This window comes from Symphalangus syndactylus, chromosome 1 (assembly GCF_028878055.3).
Source record: "Symphalangus syndactylus isolate Jambi chromosome 1, NHGRI_mSymSyn1-v2.1_pri, whole genome shotgun sequence".
Taxonomy (NCBI): domain Eukaryota; kingdom Metazoa; phylum Chordata; class Mammalia; order Primates; family Hylobatidae; genus Symphalangus; species Symphalangus syndactylus.
The window spans coordinates 30,930,389-30,954,676 of record NC_072423.2 but is presented as its reverse complement, the minus strand read 5'-3'; the positions used below and the strand labels follow the sequence as shown (position 1 = coordinate 30,954,676).

The following is a 24,288-nucleotide window of genomic DNA, read 5'->3' as shown; positions in this document are numbered from 1 at the left end:
ATAGAGTGGTAAACAGAACGCCTAGAGAGGCGGCCAAGATGGCGGTGGTGGTCGACCACGCCTCCTCCGGGAGCGGAGGCGGGTGGCTGTGCTCGGGTAGGCGTCGCGCGTGGGGCGGCACTGTGGGGTTCCCGAGGCCGAGGTCCTTCGCAGGCCCCATTTCCATGCACTCTTATTCGTGTTGCCGCTTCTTGACCGTCCTTGCTCTTTGACACAAAAGTGTAGTTTCGGCACCAATTTACAAATTAAACTCCACAGACTTCCGCAGGGAAGTGAGATACCCCCAGGTCTCCCTGAGGAAGGCTCGGGAAAGACTGGGCCGGCCTCACTCACAGCAAGCCCGACCCTGGGTTCTCCCACTTTGTGGAGCCGGATTTCTCAGCGAGCCTTGGGTGGCATGGGAAAAGGCCTCTGAACCAAGTTGATCCTAGGCTGGAAGAGGGGTGTGGGTCCTCACCTCTAACTCCCCCACCCTATCGTCTTATAGATCGCTGGAAGTGTGAGAACTTTCCAAGTCCAGAAAGTCTTCACTTGGCGAAGACCTTCATCTATTGCTTTGTAGACTCAAATGTAGTTTGTACCTTAAGCCACGACTGACTCAACTTCCATTTCTGGCCAAGCAGTTACCTTCTCTAGCCTGCTTTCTGGTCTGTGAAAAGCAAATAACGCCCACTTTACGAATTTTATAGTGGATACAGATAAAGATGAAGCCACCACGAAAGAAATAATTCCTTTCCATCTCTAATTCCTTGCTAAATCAGCTGATAACCTCTAACCTAGCCAATGGAATTTTAAATGGAAATTTCCCTACTCCAAAACAATAGCTTTTAGTCCTTGCAACAGAAAAGCAAGTAATAATAATGACAGATAACACATATGTGTTTACTATATGCTAAACACTGTTCCTATAACTTCACAAATATTGGCTACTTTAAGCCTAAGAATAACCCTATGGAGTATGTATTACTACCCTATTTTGTATATTGGGCAACAGAAGCAAGTAAAATTGAGTAGCTTGACCCAAGGAAGAAGTTTTGTAAGTGGTACAAACTTAACTAAGTCACATAACTATATTGACTGACAGAGGCTACCTTTGAAACCAGACAGTCTGTGATAACAGTCCACATTAAATGATTAGTACCAGAGGCCTTTTCCCATGCCTGTGGCAAATGTGTAGAAAGGGAAGACTATCCCAGCATATTTTTAGGTTGATAAGTCAAATGGGTATAACCATATTCCTATATACCATCTGGCAGTGGGAACATCCTAATCTCCATTTGCTGATAAAAGTTTGTGGCAGTAACAGAGTTCAGATCAATTTCGGCAATCTTTTACTTACATGTAAGTTTTTACAGAACAAGAATTAAGGCATTTATTGGTTGTTTCCTGTACATTCACACATGGTGAAGATTCCTGTCTTCCATCCCCATTCTGTGTTCTCAAAATTATATCTTACATTTAGACATTATGCTGCATTATCACAAGCATCATCCGCAATTCTCAGAGTTAAACCCTACAGGTTCTGCTTAGATGATGTAATGAAAAGATCACAAACGTTGGGTTAGGAGAAATTCCACTGGCTCTACCTCTAGTCATTCTTTGAACTAAGGCCCAATGTCAATGTCTTTTGCTGTAAAATCCAGAGGTTAGATTAGATAATCCAATAAAACCCCTTCTAGCTTTTAGGTTTTTAAGACTCCTCATTCCGCTGAATTTCTTTTTTTGTTTGTTTGTTTTGTTTTGTTTTGAGATGGAGTTTCACTCTTGTTGCCCAGGCTGGAGTGCAATGGCACGATCTTGGCTCACTGGAACCTCCGCCTCCCAGGTTCAAGCGATTCTCCTGCCTCAGCCTCCCAAGTAGCTGGGATTACAGGCATGCGCCACCCCACTCGGCTAATTTTGTATTTTTAGTAGAGACGGGATTTCTCCATGTTCGTCAGGCTGGTCTCAAACCCCTGACATCAGGTGTTCCACCCACCTCGGCATCCCAAAGTACTGGAATTACAGGTGTAAGCCACTGCGCCCAGCCCCATTCTACTGAATTTCAAGGGCAATAAATAATCTATCCAGAAACCAATGATAGGATGAGGTTTGGGATCTAAAGGTATCCAATTACTAGTCTAGTTAATTCTTCGCTTTTTGACCCTACAATCAGAAAACCAGGGAACAACCCTTCGTATTTTAAATTTCAGGGACAAATGTGGGTGTTTTGTCTCTTTTTTGTTTTTGTTTTTGTTTTTCCTTAATTGTCAGAGAATAAGTACTTATTCTGTCACAGAATTGTCAGAGAATAAGTTATACCTAGAAGATTGGAGGCACCTAAGAAAAGGAGAACCAAGAGGATCCTGTGAAACTTAAATAAAAAAGGAGGGGTAGTAGGCATGTTTTGGGATGCCTCTTCAATTTGCAGACTCCCTTGCCAAGGAACTTATTCATAAATCCTCATATAGAGGTATGTCTTAGTCAATTCAGGCTGGCCAAAATATCACAGACTGGGTGACTTCAACAGCAGACATTTGTTTTTCACACCCCTGGAGGCTACAAAGTCTGACATCAGGGTGCCGTCATGGTCAAGTTCTGGAGAGGGCTCTCTTCCTGGCTTGCAAATGATTACCTTCTCACTGAATTCTCACATAGTGGAGAAAGAGAGAGGTTTGGTCTTTCTTCCTCTTCTTATGAGAACACTAATGCCATCATGGAGGCTCCCCATTCATGATCTCAGCTAACCCTAGTTATCTCCCAAAGACCCGACCTCCTAATACAAGCACATTGGGAATTAGGGTTTCAACTGAATTTTGGAGGGGACACAAACATTCAGTTCATAGCAAGGTAGAACTTGATGGGGGTGCCACATGACTCCTTCTTGCCCCAGCCCCACCAGCCCCAGCAGATTGGACCCCAGGAGCAAAGAGGAAGAGATTGACCGTAGCCTATGGTGAGTGATGGATCAGGCACATCTTGTAGTCAGCGGGCCAGACCTGGTCCCAGCAAGCTAAGCCATGTGAGAGCCATGGTTATAGGGAAACAAGAACCATGAGTAAGCAGAGGAAACTGCTCTTCAGATAAGAGAGAACGGTCTTGGGAGTTCCAAGAAAAGCAGACAAACAAGTCCTAGGGATTCCTTCCCAATGACTATGAGGAGTCCAGTATCCCCTGTCCATGAGATTGCTAATTCCTGCAATGTTCCCCTTCCCCAGGTAAGCTAACCTAAGTACTTTTCTGATCCTTACTACTAAAGAACTTAATACAAAAAAAGATTATTTACATTTGAACATTGTCAAAACTGTCATTAACATTTTTTTCTAAAGTAGTGACCGCTATTCTAGGGGGTAAACTAAAAAAATTTGCTTCACTCACACATGATAGAGATCCTATCTGATTCATTGTGCCACCTATACTCAGAACAGCACAGACAAGTGTCATTCATTCCCTTTTCTGTCTCTTTGTGACCTTGGGCAAGTTTCACATTATGTCAGATGTAAAAAAAAAAAAAATTATAACTATCTTAAATACCTTACATGACTGGTTAAAATCAAATGAGATAATGTAAATGAAGGTGCTTTGTAAATGACAAATTTCTATCAAATATAAGGCATCATTATTGCATGAGCTGAGTTAATACCTAAAGATAATGCTTCTTTCACAGTAGTATGGAAAGAGTGGCAAATATTGATACCCCATGGATTCATAGACAAAAAACATTATATGTTGAAGGGTACTTGGTCTAAAGCCGTCATTTGTAGTTGAGAATGTCAGGGCTCAAGTGGGATGACTGGGCCAAGGTCATGTCATTAATGAGCGGCATAGCCAGGCAGCCCTCTGGTAATCCAGAATGCCCTACCATTCTCCTTCAAATTCCATCCAGTTTGTTCTCCCCAAGTCCCACCTATGTTAAAATAAACAAGCAAATAGCGCCACAAACAACAACAAAAATTTCCTCTCTGAAGCTCTAATGAAATTCATCCAAAGATGCAGCAAGTAATTTTTGAGCATCTACCTTGTGTCAGCAGCCATTCTCTCAGGACCTGAGGCAAAAATGTAGGAAAAAAAAAATCAGAATGAGATAAATGTCAAGGGCAGTCTTGATTGAATGGCTAAGTTACAGTAAGCAAGATACAGCCTGTGGCAAACGTGTATAAAGGGAAGACTATCCCAGCATATTTTTAGGTTGATAAGTCAAATGGGTATAACTAACCAGCCAGGACCTCAATCTGGAGCCCTACTCACAGTGTAAGTCTGAGTCAGAAAGGCAGCTGGCAACAGGGATGGGGAGAGCTTCAGCCAGTTTGTGTGAAAGAAGTCCAGAGATTTATGACACACACAGTCCTCTACACACCCCAGGGCCTTTGCATATGCTGATCTCTTAATTCTTTCCGTCGCTGTTCACAAGGCTAACTCCATGTCATCCATCTTTCTGGTCTCAGCTTAAACATCACCTCCTCCTACAGACCTTCCTAACTATTCTGTCTAAAGTAAGCACTCAATCGTATTATTCTCGCCATAACATTAGCTTAGGGCCACTGTGCCCAAATGGGATCCTCATGTTGATGCATTTTCTTTTACATTGCCCAGCTCCCTCATCAGACTGTAGACTCCATGATGCCAGAGTACATGAATCTTATCCACTCCATGTCTCTACACCCACGCAGTGCCTGGCACATATAAAGTATTCAATAACTATATGTTAAATAAATGAATGAAGAATCTGTCTGTACCCTCAAGATTCACACTTTACCCTAAAAAGTGCAGCTTCCATATTTTTTCCAGTTTTTCTTGGGGTTTCATTTTAGCTTGATTTCATTGTTAGTAAATGTTGCTGGTGAGTTTGATTTCCAGCAGGCTACTGACTCCTGTCACTTAAGCTCTAGACCCTAAAGATATAAGTACAATAATTGCCTTACTTTACCAAGCCATGGGGACAGTGTCTTCATTATTTTTATTACAATACGAGGTGCTGTCATCGTACTGCTTCACTATTGTAACATTTTAACATTTTACAGAGGAGGAGACTTAACGCAGCCACATATGGCAGAGCTGAGATTTAAACATAGGTAGACCGTGCTTCTCCTTACAGCTCAGTGACATGTGCCATGGCTTTAGGTCATGGCCAACTGCAGGGAAGATCTGCATGTGCTGAACTTTAAACTTGCAGCACACACAAGGGAAGGCAGGACCACCCAGGTACAGACAAAATACTCTCTAGCTGACAACCTCATTTCTTCTCTGGATCTCCATTCCTGCCCTAGTCTCCCACTCTGCAAGTCCTCCAAAAAATGACAAAACCCTTAAAATAGAACACTCAGACTGCAACAGAGAAAACAGTTTTATGATTAGAAGGAGGCTTCTCTGAGACTGCCACTAAATCTTTTGAGTCTTATTTAAATTAATGTAACTTCATGGACACTAAGAATGAAAGATTGTCAAAGATGCATTTTTCCCTTTTCCTTTCCCAAACCCCTAAAACACCTAAAAGTAGGAAAAATCAAAATTCTGCCTTGGCAGGATTACGATTCAATTCACTGTCTTTCCTCAACACCTTGTACCATTATTTCTGCATGGGTCCCACTGTGCACAATTATTGGTTTATTATGTTCTCTGTTTTCAGCGCATGTTCCCCCTTTAAAGGTGAAGAGCAGCTCTTTGTATCCTTAAGACCCAACACACTGCATAGTGCATAAGTATTCCTCCAGGAATGACCCAGAAAATTAAGCAATTTTAGAAATCAAGTCATACATAACAGATTGATGTTTAAGATAATAAACCTTCCTTACTAGACCCAGACATATACAGAGTAGAATTTAGATTTTGCCTGCTTTTAGATGGTTTGGGAGTTTAGGAAAAGGAAAAAAATAAAATTTCAACAATCTTTCATTCTGAGTGTCCATGGAATTTTGGTAATTTAAAGAAGACTGAAAAAGATTTAGTACTAGCCTTCTAGAAGTTTCCTCCTAATCATAAAACTGTTTTTTCTGTTGCAGCCTGAGTATTCTATTTTAAGGGTTTTGTCATTTTTTTTGGAGGGCTTGCAGATTTCTAGGGCCAGAATAGAGATCCAGAGAAGAAATGAAGTTGTAGGCTGGAGAGCATTTTGTCTGTACGTCAGTGGTCTTGTTTTCCCTTGCGTGTGCTGAAAGTTTAAAAATCAGCATATGTAGGCCGGGCATGGTGGCTCGCCTCTGTAATCCCAGCACTTTGAGAGGCCGAGGTGGGTGGATCACTTGAGGTCAGGAGTTCGTGTCCAGCCTGGCCAACATGGTGAAACCCCGTCTCTACTAAAAATACAAAAATTAGCCTCGAGTGATGACATACGCCTATCCCAGGTACTCGGGAGGCTGAGGCGGGAGAATAGCTTGAACCCGGGAGGTAGAGGTTGCAGTGAGCTGAGATGGTGCCACTGCACTCCAGTCTGGATGACAGAACGAGACTCCATCTGGGAAAAAATCAGCACATGCAAATCTTCACTGCATTGGCTGTCACTTAAAGCTATGGCACATGTCACTGAGCTGTAAGCAGAAGCTTGGTCTACTTTTGTTTAAATCTCAGCTCTGCCATATGCAGCTGTGTGACCTTGGATCTGTACCTCTAAGCCTCCCTTTTCTCATCTATTAAAAGGGTATAATACTCTGTCATAAAATTATTATATCAAATTAAATATAAAATATTGGCAAAGGCACTTAGCTCATTCAACAATTGTAACCTAGTAATTAGGATATATATGCTTTAATGCCACATTTTTCATATGTCGACTAAAGTGGTAAAACTCAGGAAGTTTGGATCCATTAGCTTTTTTTCACAATGCTTGGAACCTTTAGAATCATGCATGTGACAACAGTGATCAGATGTGCCTGAGAAGAACACATTTCTTCAATGGTCATGAAATTGATTTAGGTCAACTTTTTGTTTTTGTTTGTTTGAAGTGAAATGGCATAACGGAAAATACTAACATGCATCATAACAAGAGTATTGCTGATTTACAAAAGTCTTGTTTCAGCTGTATAATATACAGTATAGTACATGCATACTAGGTTATCATAAAAAAAAGTTTATAGCCACTGCTCAAGTAGATGGGTGATATGGTTTGGCTCTGTGTCCCCACCCAAATCTCATGTCAAATTGTAATCCTCAGTGTTGGAGGAGGGGCCTAATGGGAGGTGATTGAATCATGGAGGCGGACTCCCCTTGCTGTTCTCATAATAGTGAGTGACTTCATGAGATCTGGCTGTTTAAAAGTGTGTAACCCTTCCCCTTTGCTCTCTCTCTCCTGCCGTGCCATGTGAAGATGTGCCTGCTTTCCCTTTGTCTGCTGTGACTGTAAGTTTCCTGAGGCGTCCCCAGCCATGCATCCTGTACAGCCTGTGGAACTGTGAGTCAATTAAAACTTCTTTTCTTCATAAATTACCCAGTCTTAGGTAGTTTCTTATAGCAATGTAAGAACAGTCTAATGCAATGGCCCTCATTGCTTTGCTAGCAAGGATATTCATGAAGTCTATTATGGGATCAAAATGGAGAGGAGAAAAAAAAGCTAATCATCTTTGCATTCTATTTCTTCTCAAACTGCATGATATTTCAAACCTGAGAGCTGCTTTCCCCCTTCCCTCTCCCCCAAAGAAAAGGAGATGGTTAAAAAGGCTGAGGTGAGCGGATCACCTGAGGTCAGAAGTTCAAGACCAGCCTGGCCAACATGGTGAAAGCCTGTCTTTACTAAAAAAAATACACAAATTAGCTGGGTGTGGTGGTGTGTGCCTGTAATCTCAGCTACTCGGGAGGCCAAGGCACGAGAATCACTTGAACCTGGGAAGCGGAGGTTGCAGTGAGCCAAGATTGCACCACTGCACTCCAGCCTGGGTGACAGAGCAAGACTCTGTCTCAAAAAAAAAAAAAAAAAAAAAAAAAAGGTAAAGGTTTAAAAAGAGTAAACAATATAGAAAGAATGAAAGAAATTTTGGAAAACAATCTTGCCTATTCCAAAGTGCAATAAAACAATTAATATATCTAATCTGGATTTTAAAATCCTCCAAAAGCTGCCCTCCAACCCCACCCCCACCTAACTTTTCCAACTTTATTTCCATATCCTCCCCTAAAGGAAGTCTTTGCTCTAGTCAATTATGCATAGGACACATGACATTGAGGACACAAGACATTGAGCAGTTTGTCTATGAAAAGCACTATGCAAGGGGCAATGAAGAATTCATTCAAGATGAAAAACTGGGGCCCTTAACCTCCCAGCCTTTACATGCTAATGGGTAGGCTAGACAAGAATAAATCACCCAAACCCCTGACAAACTATATAAAGAGTTATCAAGAGGTAAAATCATGCCATAATACTATCATGCAAGGAGTCATTGCTATCAGCTGGAGAGATCTTAGAAGGCTTCTTAGAAGAGATGAGACTAGAGTTGAATCTGGAAAGAAAAGTGGTACTCCCATGAAGCAGATAGAGAGAAAAGAATGTCCTGGGCTGAAGCATTAACTCTGGCAAAGATGGGAAGGCTAGAGAGTAAGGATCTTGTTAGGGTTTGTGAGAAGAACCAAAGGACTAAACTGTTAAAACCCAGCAAATTCGGATCCATTGGCCTTTTTTCTATTTTCTATTTTTTATTTTTTTATTATATTTTAAGTTCTGGGATACATGCACAGAACACGCAGGTTTGTTACATAGGTATACATGTGCCATTGACCTTTTTTCACAATGCATGGAACCATTAGGATGATCACATGGTGGCAGTGATAAGATGTGCCTGAGAACATTTTGGAGGCAACATGGAGGATGAATGAAGGTAAAAAGAAACTGAAGGCAGAGACCAGTTAGAAAGCTACTGCAGTTCACTTAACTACTGCTTATGAGATTCTGAAATAGGGCTGTGGCTATGGCCATGAAAACGAGCATTCAAGAAATGCTGTGTATAGGTTAGCAGAAAAGCCATCAGGGTTGCGAAGCAATAGAAAAATCAATTCAAACTGGCTTAAATGATAAAGGGCTTGCAAATCCAAAAAGGTTTAGAGCCATCAAATACAGCTCTAACTTCATTTCTCTACTTTTCTCTCAGCTCAGCCCAATTTTATGTCAGGCTAACTCCCTCATGTTACCAAGATGGCTACCAGTAAAAACAGAAGCAGTCACTCTTTTGTTTGCCTCTAGACGGAGATAGCTGTTGGTGCCCCCTGAACCTTGACACTAAAGCCTCAGCTGAGGTTAGACTGGACCATTTTAGGAATATACTTGCCTTTGACTCAAATCATGTCATGACTGGTTTACATTCATCCTTAAGTAATTATGTTGCTAACACTCAAATCTATCAAAGCCTACCCTTGGAGCTGAGTGAAGACTAACTATCCTACATAACACCCAGGGCTTCTCAACTGGTGGGGAGGGAAGATGAATGTTGAAGAGAAAGCTCAAGATTTTCCAAGCTTTCTTGGCATCTGTGCTATGATGCATTTGTTCTCAACTATTTCCTTCCATGATCTAACTTCCCTCTTGCAGTTTCCTTGTGCAGGTTCCAGCCTTCCATCAAATCCACCTCAATTCTTCCCTCCCCTCTGAAGTCTGCTTGACTTCTTGACCTTCACCCATCACTCAGTGCTCTGAACTCATTTACTTAACACAAAAACTTGAGAAAAAAAAAAAAAAAGCTGCAGACCAGGTGCAGTGGCTCATGCCTGTAATCCCAGCATTTTGGGAGGCCGAGGCGGGCAGATCACTTGAGGCCAGGAGTTCAAGACCAGCCTGGCCAACACGGTGAAACACCATCTCTACTAAAAATACAAAAATTAGCTGGATATGGTGGTGGGCACCTGTAGTCCCAGCTACAAGGGAGTCTAAGGCAGAAGAATCACTTGAACCCAGGAGGCGGGGGTTGCAGTGAGCCGAGATTGTGCCACTGCATTCCAGTCTGGGTGACAGAGTGAGAGTCTGTTGCAAAACAAAAAACGGTGGTACAATATATGTATGATAAAAAGTGAAAAACTATACAGCTCGATAAATTTTTACATATATATACATCAGTGTAACCACTGCCCAGATCAAGATATAAAACATTTCCAACAACCCAGAAGGCTTCCTCCTTCTGCTTCATAGTCAATACCCATCCCATTGAACTTCTGTTGCCACTGATTAGTTTTGCATGTTCTTGAACTTGGAACATCATCTAGTGGAATATATCATCCAGTGTATATTCAAGTGCATCTGGCTTCTGTCACTCATTGTATCTGTGCAATTTGTCCATGTGGTTGCCTGTAGGAGAAGGCTGTTTTTCTTTTTATTGCTGCGTAATACTCCATTGTAGATATACAACAATTTGTCTACTCAATTTTCCCCAAAATTTAGGTTTTCCAAGTTTTGGTTACTATGAGTAGAGCTGCCTTGAACATTCTATGTAAGTATTTTTGTGGATACAGCACTTGTTTCTTTTGAATGTGTACCTAGGATACACCTATTACATGCCTAGAATTGCTAGGTCACAGATAGGCACATTTTAGTTTTAGTAGACACCAGCAAACTGTTTTCCAAAGTGGCTTTACCAATTTGCAATCATACCAGCAATGTATGAGATGAACATATTGCTTCTAATATAAACTATTATAATGTATAGATTTATATATTGCTGCTGCCTCCTCAATTAGACTCTAAACCTCTAAAGGGCCAGTACTGTCCTAGAGTGCTTCATTGTTCCAATGTCTAATATTGTGTTCTACACAGGGACAGTGGAACCGTACACATGGACTCCAATATTATCCACTTTGTCCATTCTCACGGGTGTGAACTCTGGGCAAAGGAAGGTTGTCCAAATGTGCTTCCCACCTCAGCTATACCTGGACCAGAAGTGGTCACCCTCATGTACTCCTAGGCCACAGTATACAGGCTTTGCCACCCAGATAGGTTCTTCTACCCTCTGGTGGCATTCCTCTTTGGGACCACTGGAGTGCAGTTGACTGTCCATATTTGGGGGTTCCACATCTGTGGATTCAACCAGCCACAGATCAAAAATACTGTATTCAAAAAAATTCTGTATTGAACATATAAGAATATTTTTTGGTCATTATTTCCTATGCAATAGAGTGTAACAAGTACTTACAAAGAATTTACATTGCATTAGGTATTACTAGTAATGTGGAGATGATTTAAAAGTATATGGGGGGATGGCACTGGTTATATGCAGATACTATCCCATTTTATATCAGGACTCTGTGGAGTTTGGTATCCGTAGGAAGGCCTAGAACAATCACCCTCAGATACAGAGAAATGCCTGTATATTCTTGCCAATAGACCTCAGACATGACCATGTTAATATAGTAGACAGGTTCTAACCACGTTACACACTCAAAAGAAATAAGTGCTGTATCCACAAAAATACATATATAGAATGTTCAAAGCAGCTGTGCTTATAATAGCTAAAACTTGGAAAACCTAAATTTGAGGGACAGTTGAATAGATAAATTGTATAATCTACAGTGGAGTATTTTATAGTAACCAACAAGATCCCTGTACTTCCAGAGGGCTCCTTGAACCCCTCCACCATCTGCCCACCTCTTCCCAAATGACCAGATTCGCATTCCAAAGGATCTTAGGAGAGGTGGCATTTGAAGGAACTTAAAAGGTCTTTCTATGCCCTTTCCCTGAGGCCCAACTGGGCTTCTGATTTTATATTCCATAACTGAGAAAAAAAAAAAAAAAGTAAAGGAAAGTCTGATTCAAGCTGGGTGCGGTGGCTCACACCTGTAATCCCAGCACTTTGGGAGGCCAAGGCGGGCAGATCACTTGAGGTCAGGAGTTTAAGACCAGCCTGACCAACATGGTGAAACCCCGTCTCTACTAAAAATACAAAAATTAGCCGGGTATGGTGGTGGGCACCTGTAATCTCAACTACTTGGGAGGCTGAGGCAGGAGAATCACTTAAACCCAGCAGGCAGAGGTTGCAGTAAGCCAAGATCACGCCACGGCCCTCCAGTCTGGGCCATCAGAGTGAGACTCTGTCTTAAAAAAGAAAAAAAGAAAGTTTGCTTCAAGGTGACAAGTATTCACCTACTCCCAAACCAGAAAGTGATTGTAAACTTCTCTCATGGAATAAAAAGCGTTCAAGTTCTTCCTCACTGTGCAACCTATAACTCACCTATCTAGTCATTAGGGATTTTTAAAATATAAATGCGCCAGTGTGATAATTATGGCTCTGTGATTTTCTTTCCTTTCTTTTTCTTTTTATCACTTAACGGGATGTCATGCCATGTTTTCACATCACTATACATAGATTTGCCGGATTCATGTTAATGCCTACAAAATATAGAAAATATATAGCACTACCACACTTATTATGTGCCAGGCACATTTTAAGATACATTTAGTTCTCAGCACCACCCTATATGGCAGGTATTATATACACTCCCATTTTATAGTTGAGGAAACTGAGGCAGAGAGAAATTAAGTAACTTGCTCAAGATCATAATGTTAGTAAGCTTTCAGGGTCAGGGTCAGAACCCAGGTTGTCTGGCTCTGGTATCCATGCCCTCAACTCTCCTGCCCTTGGCTAGGAGATGCCTATACCACAGCTTTTTTAGCCATTCCTTTACTAATCTTGTTCCAATTTTTAATCTTTGTTGGCATCCCCCACTGACTAGCACATTCTTGGATGCCTCTCTGCCTTACAGTGATGTGTATTTAGGGAATTAAAAATAACTGCTATAGTAGCTTACCTCAAAATTAAAGTGATTATTAGATAGATGACTCTCCTTTTAAAAAGTGTTTCATATTCCAAATCTCAATAAAAATGACTTTTGGATTATCAGCAGCACTGGCAAGTTCACATTACATCCACGGGCCATTACCGTCAATAATTGAGAACACACACACATGCTAATCAATCATTTACTCCTGCTTCCCATCTCTCTTACATGGTTCTAGATGTTGTCTATCTCAGTCTTAGAATTGAGAAACAGTAAAATTTATCACCCTTTGTAGTCCAAAAAATTGTAATTGCAGACACAACAGAGTTTGATAAAGTTGCAAAGAGGTGGAAATTATGCTGAAAGATTTTCCAGAATCACTAGGAACGATTTTATATTATAGCAATATTTCACTGTCTACTAAAGGCAAAATTTCCACCCCTTCCCCGGAGCTCAGGAAAAAGGGAAACCAAAATGAACATAATGTAAAATGTAATAGGCGATGCTTCCCCATTCAATTCAAGATGAAAGCTTTACAGTTGGGGGACATAGAAAAAAAATACTGGATTTAGAGTAATAGACATGGGTTCAGATTTTACCAGCTTTGTGATCCTAGAGCAGCTTTTCTTAACCTTGGCACTATTGATATTTCAGGCTGGAAAATTCTTTGACGTGGAAGTGTATCCTGGCCATTACATAGAGTATGTTTAACAGCATCCCTGGCTTCTACTCACCAAATGCCTGTAGCCACCTTCTGTGCCCCTCAAGTTGAGGCAACCAAAAATGCTCCCAGATATTACCAAACGTCCCTCAGTAATCAGTCACCCTGGCTGAGATCTAGGCAAACCTCTGAACTTCTCAGAGGTACAGTTTATCCATAACAATGAAGATCATTTTATTTGCTTCATAGAGTTGTTATAAAGAGCTCATGTATTCATACCAGTTTTATAAATTATGAATTGTTACTTAAGAATTAAGTTAGATATTATTATTATTATTTATTGAGCTCATTCTATTTTGAAGAATGCCAGGTATGATCTGAAATATAGAATTATCAAACCTAGAATGCATTTCTGTGCATACTTCTAAGAGAGATTATTAAAATAGTAACAGGTGGAACAGGCAGACACAAACTCCTCACTATTGTCCATAAACTAATAGTAAACATGACTCCACTTCATAACCACAGGCTGCATCTCCGCTGCTGGTTAACCCATTTAGAAGAGAGCTGCTATCAACCCCAAGGGGCAACATGTACACAGAGTATATAGAATAGATACTTACTGTCCCTGTGAGCAGAGAAAAACACCACAGAGAGCATGTCTCATTGTCAGGAGGCCAGGAGATCATGGCACAGCATGGGAACAATTCCTCCTGAGGAGAAAACAATTTCTCTGAGCTCTGGGTTGAATAGCTGTATGATCCTCCTATGGGGCTCATCGTTCAGAACCTTGAACTGCTGTGACAGATCCTCACGTCATCAATGTCGTGTCTTTGGAGCTCCCTACTTGACCCAAAGCATCCATAGGGTGGATTCCTTGCGCCATTCTTCCCATAACTGTCACTAGCACATAGAACAGTCCTTACTCAGAACAAGCATTGGACACATTTTTATTGAATGACTGGGTAATTATTATTTTGCTATATCTTAGCAACAATGATTTTTAAAAAGCACTAGATATAGATTCTGCACATAAATATTGAGGGAAAGTTTTAACTCTGCCACTTCATCAGTTTTTTGGTTCTTTTTTAAAAAGCAGATTCTTCCCTTTTTCTGCCATGCTCCCACCCCCACCCCAGAATCCTTGGAGAAATTACTCCATTGTGTGTCAAGGTCCCACACTAGGAAGTTTTTGGTCGGGGTTGGGGCAAGTTTCCTTCCTTTCCTTGTCTTCCTCTTTTTTCTTCCTCTGGTGGGAGTGAGATGGGCCTTGCTGTGCCTTCTGTTGGAAAGTTAAGAAGGGTTAAGAAAGGAGGGAGTGCAAGAGGCCTGCTTGGAACTGGCTCTGGTTCAGCTTTTAGCAGAGAGGACAAAGAGGATCTTTCCTTTTAGCGCATTGCCCACCCAGTTGCAAAGAGTGAAATGTTGCAGGGATTCTGGATGGTGAGCAAATGGCAGAGTGTGTGGCAAGACCGGATCTCACTAGGAAAGAGGACAAGGAAAACCTCCACATCTCAAGTAATGGATAGATGAAAAACCAGCTTCTGTAAAGGATCAGCAGTATCCTCAGTTGCAAGAGCCCCATGTCATCACCTGGGAGAGTAGAGTGAAGTTATAAGAAGGTTGGTGGTCATTGTAATGGCTACTAGTTAGGGACAGCCTCCTACTTGCTAGGACTTTTCCAGTAGAGCCAGGGGAATGGGAAGAAGTGGGAATGGTTGGCAAAATCACTGAAGGCAGGCCATTGAGGGAGGTAAGCTGACATAAGCATTGAGGACCGATCTTGAAATTAAACAATTGAAATTCCAGCCCTTTTCCCTTTTTAGATTATTAGAAGATTTCAGATGCACAAGCACAGACCCAGGGAGGACAGCTGGAACACCTCACTGGGGTCCTGTTGAGGAGAACTGAGATTGCAGAATGGGCACCCTAAGTGACACAGGAGCATTCATCTCATGAAAAGGGGGAGTCAAGACTGGTAACCCTGGCACCATAACATGGTCTGGAGGTTGGGCCAGGTAGCAGTGGGTGCTGGCATTAGCATAGCATGTGGCCTAGACTGAAAACCCATCATACCCAATTGTCCTGTACAGTGGCACATTTTAGGGAAATAACAGCCTATGTCTGTGAGCTGAAAGAGCTGCAATCTTGGATCCTAAGTTTGGGGCACCACTGTGGCCTGTAATGAAACTTGGTCTAGCAAGAGCATTGTACAGATGAAAAATTCCATCCGATGGTGTGAGCTGAGTTTCGAATGATGACATTGTGTGGTGGAGCAGAAATAATGGTCAGTGGGCTGATTAGACTCTGAGGTTCTCTCTTCTAGAGTTGGAAGGTGGACTGCTCTTCAAACTGAGTAAACTCCTGAGATAATATGTTTTGGGGGAAGGAGGTGGTCTCAAGAGGCAGACATTGAACATCTATCTACATTGGACAAGTAGAGGTAGGAATGATTAACTGGAAACATAAAAAAGATGGACTTGCATTAGTACTCCAAGTTGATGAAGGAAATCATACTAGTGGCATATGCATTTTTCATACACTTACATAAAGATGCAGTTACAATCACATATAGTTTCACACATACTCCAAAACCTGATGAGGCAGATATTAGTACTCAGCATTTTCCACACGAGCAAATAGGGGCAACAGAAGCAAGTAACCTAAGAAGCGGTGGAGCCACAGCTGAAACAGGTTTTGCATTCCAAAATATGTTTTACTTTTGCTGTGCTGCTTTCAAGAGCACTGGTTCCCAAAAAGTGGTTCTCAGACCAATTGTGTCAGTATCAGCTGTGAACTTACTAGAAATGCAAATCCTTGGGTCCCGCCCATACCTCCTGATCAGAAACTCCGGGATGGGCCCAGCAATCTATTTAACAAGTCCTCGTGGTGCTTCTGATGAATGCTCAAGTTTGAAAATCACTGCTCTGAAAAGTGAGATTATGCTTCTGCAGTTAGGGTGCTTCCCCATTCCAATCCCTAATACAGTATGAGATTCAATAATGGTAATTACCTCCAGCACTTACTATTTGAATAAGTAGTTGCTTGAGCGACACATTTCTAACCAAGGAGATGAGAGAAGATGAGAGTAAAATAACACACACTTTCTTCCTTTGTCTACACATTTAGTCTAAAGTTACGGGGAACATCTTTATCCCATTACTTTTGAGAGTGTGAAAATGTGATGATTGCTCTTTTACCCCATTCTGTTCTTCCACTGTGGGAATATTAACAGAAATGTTTCTTCTCTTCTCTGTTCTGAGCCTAATTCACAGCCTAGAACCATAACTCAAAGACATAATTTGAAGCTATCTACTTTCTTTCAAAGTGCCATTGTCATTTTATCCTGGACACAGGCTAGATTTTTGTGAAAGTAATAATATAGATTTATAACTCAGCAATGTTTACATCTGTGGAATTATTTTGTCCACCCAAAGTTTGGGGCAGATAAAGGTAGAAATTTCATTTCAAATAACAGGTAATTATAACTTAAGCAGGGTAAATATTTTTCCAGGCAAAACAAAACAAAACAAAAACTAAATTAAAATAAACCAATAATCAGACTTGATCCTGATGAAAATCGTATTTATTTAGTAATACTTGTTCTCCTGGTGACAACTGCATGACAATTGAAATGATGGAGAATATCTCTCTATTGTAATGATTATATTAAATTAATTCGGCCGGGCGCGGTGGCTCACGCTTGTAATCCCAGCACTTTGGGAGGCCGAGGCGGGCGGATCACGAGGTCAGGAGATCAAGACCACGGTGAAACCCCGTCTCTACTAAAAATACAAAAAATTAGCCGGGCGTGGTGGCGGGCGCCTGTAGTCCCAGCTACTCGGAGAGGCTGAGGCAGGAGAATGGCGTGAACCCAGGAGGCGGAGCTTGCAGTGAGCCGAGACTGCGCCACTGCACTCCAGCCTGGGCGACAGAGCAGGACTCCGTCTCAAAAAAAAAAAAAAAAATTTATATTAAATTAATTCATAATATTCACTCAATAACATTGTTTGCATATACTCCCATGGCTAGGAAAGTGCTACCTAATTCATTTTTCACACATCAAAATCTGGTAACTTGATATCATTATATTATCCTCCCTAGAAATGCTGATGGGGTCTGGTCTGCATATCTCAGAGGGAAGGGGGAATGAGAACAGTGGGTGATACCAGGCACCATATGTTCGGCAATACCTACAGCACAGTAAGCACAATGGATAGAGGTGAGCATGTTCATGCCTCATCTCTTCATTGTTGGGGGATGTGATAAAATTTACGTTCACATTTTATTTATTTTCCAAGTATTGTATTTTCTCTTACGCTTTTCTAAAAAAATAAATTCATGGCACATCAGAATATACTCCCATGTTCTCAAGGAACCTGTAAACCAGTGGAAGTATTTTTGATTATCTGACAGTGTCTAACAAAACATCTGATAAAAATGTGTTCTTAAAAGTCAGTAGGTCAAACGATCAATTGAATTTAATGCTGAATTTTAAGATAAATTTTCCAACAAATTATGGTGTGTATAAGGTGGAATGGAGATTTCTCCCATGTTACAAGGCCAGTGGATTCAAAAAATGATAATTTCTACTGTTAACCCTGCTCCAGGCTGCCTTTCTTCAGCAAATTTAGTCTTCTAAGGGACCTGCCAAACAATCAACAGGACAAAACTCAGGAGATGCTATTTCCTAAGGGACTAAACAAAGATTTTGGAATTACATGCCTTGAGTCCTAACCCTAGGTCTGTCAAAGAGCTTCATATGCCACTGTTCACACATTCCATTTTCTAGTTTTTAAAAATCAGAATAACTATGTCATCTCCCATTCTCAGCACTCAATTAACAATGAAAAGGTTGTTGCGAATCCAAATGCTATCATTCCGTCAATAATGATAATCATAAGGATTTAAAATGTGCTAATTCAATTTAAGGAATGAATTCAAGGAAAGAAAATGCCAAGATTTTTTCAATGTGAGTTAACAGCAGTGCAGACTGTAGAATGCCACACTCAAAGGTGTGGGCTGTGTTTATGCTTCAGTTACATTTTCACTAGACAAATACAATTTCCCTGCCCAGCTTTTCATTCAAGTGGTGACTCCTAACACCTGTGAACAAATGTGCTTTGCCCTGCTAATGCTGATAAAAACTACAAATCTGTCTCCTTCACCGTTGATCTACAAATGGAAGCTGTGTGCCACATGCTTCGTCTCACTGTAACCTTAATGGAAAAGCAGCAGGGCTGTTAGCAGAATTTCCTAGACCACAAAAAGATAATATTAATTCAAGCACTTTAGGAAAATTCTCAAAATTTATTTTCTTCTCTTTGATAACATTATAGAAGATTTTGATATACTGATATTTTGAGGGGTTAAGGACTATGGCTTACTAGCAATGCAATTTATTAAACAGTCACGTTAAATGGTCAACCATCTTAAACTCCCACTCCCAATAGCTTTAAAGATTTACAATGCAGGGAGAAAATTAGACTGATCTAGCATCTTGCCACAGTATTTTTTTTGCAATATGGGGCTTTAGTTATCACAGGTCAAAATGCCATCTTGGAAATAAATGGACCTTGAGTTTAGAGGAAGGCATTGAGTTAAATACACATCTCCATTCCAATTAGTCTGTATGAGCCATTTAAAGAATAAAAGAGATGAGCACATTTATTTTTGGTTCCACAAAATTCTGCTTTGTGACTTGTCTCAAGATTTGCATATTTTTATAGAGCATGTTAGGCAAAGAAAGCACTGTGCTATGGGCCGTGGGAATACTGGTGACTAAGACAGAGTCCCGCCTTCAAAGAAGGTATTATCCTTTTGAATATAAGCTCCCAAGGGCAGGAGTCTATTTGATTCATTGAGAGCCTATAATACACCCTCAATAAATAGTTGTGAAACCAATGAATAAATGGTGGGGTGGAGTGGGCGGTAGGAGGTGTGGACATTAATGTATACAAATGCCAGCAGCTAAATTGGAAAAAGGTGGGTACTTTGGACTAAATGCTTGTATCACCTCAAAATTCATGTGTTGAAGGCTAATCTCCAATGTGATGGCATTTGGAGGTGAGGAGGTAATGAGGTCAGGAAGGTAGAGCACTCAGGAATGGAATTAATGCCCTTATATAAAGAGGAAGAGACACAGGCTCTTTCTCTCTGTTCTCTGCTATATGAAGATACAATGAGAAGACAGCCACCTGCAAACCAGAAAGTGGGCTGGGCTCTTACCAGACATCAGATCTGTCCATACCGTACTCTTGGACTTCCCAGCCTACAGAACTGTGAGAAAAAGATGTTTTTCATTTAAGCCAACCATTCTGTAGACACTTGTTACAGCAGCCCAAGGTAAGATGGTCGGAGAAGGCTAAGTATGAACTAAATATGCCAGTGATCAGCAGTATATTCTCAATGAAGCCACTGCTGCTGGGAAAACTCATACAGGGGGCAGGTTTTTCATGAAAATCCTTGAGGCAATAGTCTAGGAGTGTCCTTCACCACACACATGTTCAGAATTTGCTTTCTGAATGGCATTTGCTGGGTACCTGATGAATTCAGAGAAATGTAATGAAGAGAAATGCTGTTCCCACCAGGAGTTTTCAGGCTCTGAGCAAAGGTGAGGCAGCCTCAGAACTACTGAAATGGGTGTGCTTATGGCTTGTGTGTACAGAGGAACGTGATAGTTGTGAGCACCAGAGTTGCAGTAAAACTGCTGAGTCTGAATTTTAAAACACAAACAAAAAAGGCAGGAGTATCATGACATGAACATGTCATAACCCTGAAGACACAGATGATATGTGAACTTGGCTCATTATTCCGTTCCAGCCACTTTAGACTCTGCATTTTCCCCAGCATAACAAGCATCCTTCCTCAGGGCCTTTGCACTTGCTGTTCACTTTGCTTGGTGCACTTTTTCCCTAAATATCTGCAGGGCTGCTTTTCCTACCTCTGTTGGGCCTTTCTTCTAATGTTACCTTCCCAGAGAGGCTTCCCTAGTTACTTTGATATCACAACTTCCACACTCACCCCTTGTTTGCTTTCTTTTTCTCAGTAGCACTTTTCACCATCTGTAGTACCACATGTTTTACTTATTTGCTTATTTATTTTTTTTAGTCTTCTCTGCCAAAAATATAATCTCCATGAAGGCAGGGTTTTTGTCTGTTTTTTTACCTAGTAGCACCTAGACCTGTGCCTAGCCTGTAACAGGCACTGGCCAAATATTTTTGGAATGAGTGAATGAATAGAACTTGCATCCAGAAAAGTACATTTTATAGGTCTACATGCCAAACCCTGACAAATGTGTTTATAAAAACCCACCATGAACATGCAGATGAATGCATTTATATAAGTGCAGAGGTCAGGAGGAATATCCATTTCCCTGGCCTAATGTTTTCATGCAGAGGGACTTCTGCCAGGGTAACCCACCTTTTCCCTATGCCTTACTCCTGCAGATTAATTTGGTTTGAGTTTGGTTGGCATTTCTGAGCATTTTCAGTGCCTTGTTGGACTCCTTTGTCTTTGGAGGATGCCACAGGACATGGCTCTGATCCTCTTGTTCCTGCACTCAGTTTGGAGTAGACCTTTGCTGTCCAGCTCTGTTGGTGACTTGGTGAGTGTTTCATTGATGAGTGAAGTATTAGGGAGATTTCTGGGCCTCTAATCAAAAGCCACATTCTCTCACCATTTGTCTGACTCCTGGATCTGTTTTTCCACTGATTCCAAATTCAGAAGATGATAAAAGGGGATGTTATATATTGACTACTTGACAGCTCCAACAGGAAGATATCCATCAAGATGGAAAGATTACACCCAGGGAAGTGGTTCACATGGCAGCCAAAGACATTGCGGAGGGAAGAGTCTGGGAGAGCACAATTTGACCGCAAAACTTGGCTCTGCCTTTTGTGACATTTGTTTTGCTTTGCAATTTCAACAGCAATTTACATGAGCTGGATTTAATATAATTGATGAAAATGGAACACTACCTACCATGTACTGAAACGCAGCAATTTTGCCAGTACAGTAGGTACTGATGCCCCTTCCTGTCTTATGGTGAAGAGTTAGACAATGGGCCCAAGAAAAGCTTCCAAGATTCATTGACACTCACCAATTTCAAACAATGTGGCACAACTCTAGCTGACTGAGAAATAAGAGCAGAAGAGAGAGCATTATAGTGCACAGGAGTTTGGCATGAGGCAAGGCTTTGGGGAGATTGAGATTTTAATCCACAGAGTCAAAAGCTGCAGCTGCTGCTCCAAATCTTGCTTTGGTAATAGTTGCACAGATAAGCAGCTGATTGGGCCCAGACTACTCTGGGCTGGCTCCATCTTACATGACTGCCACAAACAGCCGCAGGAGTGTGACAAATCACAACACTAGCATTGTACCTCAAAATATGCTTGTACCCTAAGGCACAAGAACTGGTTTGACTTACAAAACTGATCTTAGAGTTGGGATCAAAGTTTTTCTACCACTCTACTATGAGTTCATGATTGGCTACACTCCTTTTTCTTCCTAATCACCATCTGCTACCCTGCCGAGGCCAATTTTTCTTCAACTATCACCACAAGATTCTATCCATGGCACCCTACCTAGAGCCTTCCACTCTTTTACAAAACCAAAGCTATATAGCACCATGATTATAACACAAGTTAATGATTTTCTGAAGTTGTCATAACAAAAAGCATAACATTGCTTTCCCCAGTAGGATTTAAATCAGTGCTTTCTGACAGAAAGATAATACAAGACACGTGTATAATTTAAAATGTTCTAGGAATTACATGGAAAAAGTAAAAATAAGCAAGTAAAATTAATTTGATAATATATTTTATTGAACATAGTATATGCGAAATATTATAATTTCAACATAGAATCAATGTAAAAATATTTTTATTTATTTATTTATTTTTTGAGACAGAGTGTTGCTCTGTTACCCAGGCTGGAGTGCAGTGGCACAATCTTGGCTCACTGCAACCTCTGCGTCTCGAATTCAAGCGATTCTCTTGCCTCAGCCTCCCAAGTAGCTGGGAATACGGGCACTCATCACCATGCCCAGCTCATTTTTTTGTATTTTTAGTAGAGATGGGATTTCAGCATGTTGGCCAGGCTGGTCTCGAACTCCTGACCTCAGGTAATCCCCCCGCCTTGGCCTCCCAAAGTGCTGGGATTACAGGTGCAAGCCACTGCACCTGGCCAATGTAAAAATTATTAATGAGCTATTTACATCTTCAGAAACTGGGCTGTATCTTATAAAACCACTTCTCAATTTGGATGAGCCACATTTCTATTGCTCAGTAGCACAGATGGCTAGAGGCTACTGCATTGGACAGGGCAGATTGAGGTGTTACCTCACATTTCTAGGGGGATTGGGAATTGGGAATGATGGGCACTCTTGAATTAGAGTGAGAGTTGCTTAGGGATATGAGCGGGGAGGGTGAGAAAGCAGGAATGGAAATGCTTGAGGACCAACGTAATGAAGTGAGGTCTATCTTTTATTTTATTTGCTTTTAAGGAATTCCATATCATGTTTGTTGCCAAAGCTTATCTGACATTGAGCAAAGTAATATGTTGAGCCTCAGTTTTATCATAGATTACATGGGAACAATAATAATGTAAAACAATAATATGATAAAAATAATCATGATATATAGCTCACTGTATTGTTGTAATAAAAAAAAAAAACATGGGAAAGTGAAACACTCCACACAATAATTTATTTTGTGACAATTTGACTCTTTTATTTTTTTTTAATTGTATACATTTAGGAGGGACAGGTGCAGTTTCAGTACAAGAATATATAGTTAGCCAGGCCCGGTAATCCCAGCACTATGGGAGGCTGAGGCCGGCGGATCACCTGAGGTGAGGAGTTCAAGACCAGACTGGCCAACATGGTGAAACCCCATCTGTATTGAAAATACAAAAATTATTTGGGCGTAGTGGTGGGTGCCTGTAATCCCAGCTACTCCGGAGGCCAAGGCACAAGAATCACTTGAATTCAGGAGGCAGAGGTTGCAGTGAGCCAAGATCATGCCGCTGCACTCCAGCCTGGGCAACACAGCAAAACTCTGTCTCAAAAAAAAAAAAAATATATATATATATATATATAGTTTAGCACTGAAGTCTAGGTTTCAATGTCACCATCACCCCAGTAGTGTACTTTGTACCAATTAAGTAATACCTCATTGCTCATGCCCCTCCTACCTTATTTCATATTCTTAAAAAGTAGCTCTGTTGAGGTGTATAAGTGTCAAATATATTTGACATTCAATAAACTGCACAGATTTAAGTGTACAACTTAATGTGCTTTGATATATACATATGCCCATGAATAAGAAAATGAACATATCACCCCAAAAGCTTCCTCATGCCCCTATGTTATCCCTCCTTCCCAATCCTGCCTACCACTTTCCTTGCCTCCCATCTCAATCCCCAGGCAACCAATAGTCTGCTTTCTGCCACCATGAATAGTTGGGGTTTTTTTTTGGAATTTTATACATATGGAATCATACAGTGTATATTTTTTGTTTTATTCTTTTGGTCTGGCTTTTTAAACTCAGAATAATTATTTTATGATTCATCCATGTTTTTTCAGGTGTCCATAGTCCATTCCTTTTTATTGCTAAGTAGTATTTTCTGTATTAGTCTGTTCTCACACTGCTGTAAAGAACTAAATGAGACTGGGTAATTTATAAAGAAAAGAGGTTTAATTGACTCACAGTTCCACATGGCTGGGAGTCCTCAAGAAACTTACAGTTATGGCAGAAAGCAAAGGGGAAGCAAGTACCTTCTTCACATGGTCAGCAGGAGAGCGAGAGCAAAGGGGGAAGTGTTACACACTTCTAAACAACTAGATCTCATGAGAACTATCACACGAACAGCAAGGCAAGAAATCTGCCCCATGATCCAAACGCCTCCCACCAGGTCTCTCCTACAACACTGGGAATTAAAATTCGACATGAGATTTGGGTCAGGATACA

General features: G+C 41.0%; 1 protein-coding gene and 1 long non-coding RNA gene across 2 annotated transcripts in view; one reads left to right on the top strand and one right to left on the bottom strand.

Moving 5' to 3' along the window:
* Window positions 1-24,288, bottom strand: part of TCF4 (transcription factor 4) — a 412,360-nt gene that overhangs the window by 366,789 nt on the left and 21,283 nt on the right. The window lies entirely within an intron of this gene.
* Window positions 29-13,447, top strand: LOC129492968 (uncharacterized). The gene is made up of 3 exons (XR_008660999.2): window positions 29-96; window positions 7,280-7,363; window positions 13,312-13,447. It is a non-coding gene; the product is annotated as an uncharacterized lncRNA (long non-coding RNA).